This window comes from Dermacentor albipictus, chromosome 5, assembly GCF_038994185.2.
Source record: "Dermacentor albipictus isolate Rhodes 1998 colony chromosome 5, USDA_Dalb.pri_finalv2, whole genome shotgun sequence".
Taxonomy (NCBI): Eukaryota; Metazoa; Arthropoda; class Arachnida; order Ixodida; family Ixodidae; genus Dermacentor; species Dermacentor albipictus.
The window spans coordinates 54547267-54551217 of record NC_091825.1 but is presented as its reverse complement, the minus strand read 5'-3'; positions in this window follow the sequence as shown (position 1 = coordinate 54551217).

Sequence of the window (3951 nt, the reverse complement as noted above, 5' to 3'; positions counted from 1 at the left end):
GGAAAAAGCTGGCTATTAGTATTCCTTAGCAAAGAAAATAGAAAAACATATGAAGTCCTAATTTTTTTCTTTTGCACAAGAACAAGCATACAGCCCGGGTAGCAAAAAGGTAATTACACAAAAACTACTCTTCAAACCAGTTTCCAGCTGCCGCTTTTGCAATTTCACTATCACAACTATAGATACTACCATACTATGCAAGGCATGTCTGTTTGTACTTGTACGTTTATTTTATGCTGTATGCTCGAGGAGGTCGCATGTTTGTGTACATATATACATATATATATTTGCATGCTAAAGGACCTCATAGAGCCAAGTCGTATGATGAAGGTAAATGCGTGCGCACTAGGGGAAAAATAACAGCACAAGCAATGGGTCCGATCACTTATGTTCCCATGGCACTTGCTTATGCACTGCAGCTGGTCAGACCCCTTCAAACTATGGCTGACACATACGCTACAATCCGTATTTTACCTACATGCTGGACCTGGTCAGGCCCTGGCTAAGCATAGTAATGGCGACCGGGCCCGGGTACGGGACCCGGCGTAGCAACGTGGGGCGAGGGCGGGCCCTCGCTTGGACCCATGGGCCTGCGTTAAGCTCCTGTTTGACTTGGTCATGTACTCTCGAGCGCGGGCTTGCCTCGGGCTTCATAAAACAACCCGTTCAAAAATAAGGCCCGTGCCATGCTCTAATTCATGTTGTCTGTCAAAAACATTTACAAATTCTCTCGTTTGTGCAAGTTTTCTATGACGCTAGCGATGAATAATTAAGCGTACTTCTCCGAAATGAGATTCAGCGGCCTTGTTTCGTAGCCTTCAAAATATTTTTTCCAAATTAAAAAAACCGCAACTTCCCGGTAGTTATTGTAGGTGATATTAACATTGACATTTATGGCACAATTCACAGAGATTACACATATCTACTGGGGTCTTACAACTTCCGAAATTTCATTTCCAAGCCTACACGAGTTACTAGCTAATCGGCTACCCTTTTCGATTATGCGCTTAATAACAGCACTAGAGGGATTCAGGCTTCCGTATACACGGAACTGATCGCTGGCCATTTCCCGATTTTCGAGTCAATTGCCTTTCTGCACATGGGCCGTTGTCGCTCTTCTGCGTAAAGTTCTCTGGCGAAGAAGATGGGATGTCATAGGGCAATGCAATGTACCCGCGACCTATGAAGGGCAGAGTGCACTTTTACCAGTCGTTATTGGGAAAGACCATGAAGGCGAGTTAAGTGTATTGCTGGGAAGAACCTGGCTTGATAAGCTTCGGCTGAATTGGAAATCGCTTTGTAGTGTGCGCAGCGAAGACAGAGTAGATAAGATTCACGCGAGGGTTTGCAAACGTTTTTTCACAATCGCTTGATGCTATCAGGAACTTCGAGGCGCAAATTGTTTTCAGCCAAGTTGTACGCCGGCGTTTTGTAAAGCACGCCCGCTTCCCTTTTCTTTAGGCGAACAAGCAGAACAACTCGCTGAGCTTGAAAGCGAAGGTGTAATCACGCCAGTGAGTAGAAGCGATTTGGCAACTGCACTGGTTGTGGTCCCAAAGAAGCAAGGTGATCAAATACGTTTCTGTGGTGATTACAAAATCACTGTAAATCCTATACTTAACATAGACCACTACCCACTACCACAACCTCAGAAATGGTTCACAGCACCGTGTGGAGGCAAAGTATTTTGTGTCTTAGATTTGTCATCGGCATAACAACAAGTGGTGCTTAGCCCAGAATCAAGACATACTCTGACAGTTAACACTCATAAGGAGCTCTATCAATATAACAGACTTCCTTATGGAGTAGCCAGTTCCCCTGCTTTGTTCTAGTGCATGAGGGATAAGGTTTTGCTTGGTACTCCAAATGTTGGTTGTTATATTGATGATGTCATAATTGCAAGCCAGAACCTGGACGAGTGCCAAAAAACACTCGAGCGGTTGCTAGGCAAGCTTTCGGAGCATCACAATACGTTAAAGATGGAAAAATTTTAAGTTTTTTTCAAGCTTCTGTTTCGTACCTTGGGCACAAGGTCAGCGCCGATGGCATCTACCGGACAGAAGAAAAACTAAAGGCAACCCTGCACGCTCCTGGGCCGACAAGTGTAACCGAATTAGGAGAATACCTAGGGCTGCTCAATTTTCACAGCAACTTTATCAAGTATGTGTCATCTGTAGCAGAACCAATGTACAGATCGTTACGAAGGGAGAGCGATGACTGTGGACGAAGCAGTGTAGTGATAGAACAACAGAACAACAGAACACGTAGAACTTTCCAAGTTAATCAACAAGCGTAAGACAGCTGACACAAGAAAGTATAATATGTATATAATTGAACATGCTCTCAGGAATGGGGAAGCCTAATAGCAGTGAAGAAGTAACTAGGAATCGGCAAGAATCAGATGTATGCGTTAAAAGACAAAGCCGGCAATACCATTACTGATATGGGTGAGATAGTTCAAGTGGCTGAGGAGTTCTATAGAAATCTATGCATTACCAGTGGCACCCACGACAATAAATGAAGAGAGAATAGCCTAGAGGAATTCGACATCCCACAAGTAACGCCGGAAGGAGTAAAGAAAGCATTGCGAGACATGCAAAGGGGGAAGGCAGCTAGGCAGGATCAGCTAACCGCATATTTGTTGAAGGATCTTTGGCAGATTGTTCTAGAAAAGCTGGTCACCCTGTATACGCAAAGACCCATCACCTCGAGCGTACCGGAATCCTGTAAGAACACCAACATAATCATAATGCATAAGAAAGGGGACACCAAGGATTTGAAAAATTATAGACCCATCAACTTGCTCTCCGTTTCCTACAAAGTATTTACTAAGGTGATCTCAAATAGAGTGAGGAACACCTTAGACTTCTGTCGACCAAAGGACCACGCAGAATTTCGTAAAGGCTACTCAACAATAGACTATATTCATACTATCAATCAGGTGATTGAGAAACGTCTGGAATATAACCAACCCGTATATATATAGCTTTCATTGATTACGAAAAAGCATTTGATTCAGTCGAAACCTCAGCAGTCATGGAGGCATCACGGAATCAGGGTGAAGATGAGCCGCCTGTAAATTTCCTGAACTATATATGTATATTTATATATATATATATATATGTATATATATATATATATATATATATATATATATATATATATATATATATATATATATATATATATATATAAATATACATATATAGTTCATATATATATTCATACATATATATATAGTTCAATATATAAATATATATATATATATATATATATATATATATAAATAAATATATAGCCGCTCTACAGCCACCGTAGTCCTCCATAACGAAAGCAACAGAATCCCCAAAAAGAAAGGCGTTTGGCAGGGAGATACGATCTCTCCAATGCTATTCCTAGCGTGTTTACAGGAGGTATGCAGAGACCTGGATTGGGAAGAATTGGGGATAAAAGTTAATGGAGAATACCTTAGTAACTTGCGATTCACTGATGATATTGCCTTGCTTAGTAACTCAGGGGATCAATTGCAATGCATGCCCACTGACCTGGAGAGGCAAAGCAGAAGGGTGGGTCTAAAAATTGATCTGCACGAAATTAAAGTAATGTGTACCAGTCTCGGGGGGGGGGGGGAGAACAGCAATTTATGATAGGTACCGAGGCTCTGCAAGTGGTAAGGGAATACATCCACTTAGGGCAGGTAGTGACCAAGGATCCGGATCATGAGACTTAAATAATCAGAAAATAAGAATGGTCTGGGGTTTGCTTGGCAGGCATTCTAAGATCATGAACAGCAGGTTGCCATATACATCAAGCGAAACGTGTACAACAGCTGTGTCCTACCAGTACTCACGAACGGGGCAGAAAACCGGAGGCTTACGAAAAGGGTTCTACTTAAATTGAGGACAACGCAATGAGCTATGGAGAGAAGAATGATGGGTGTAACATTAAGGG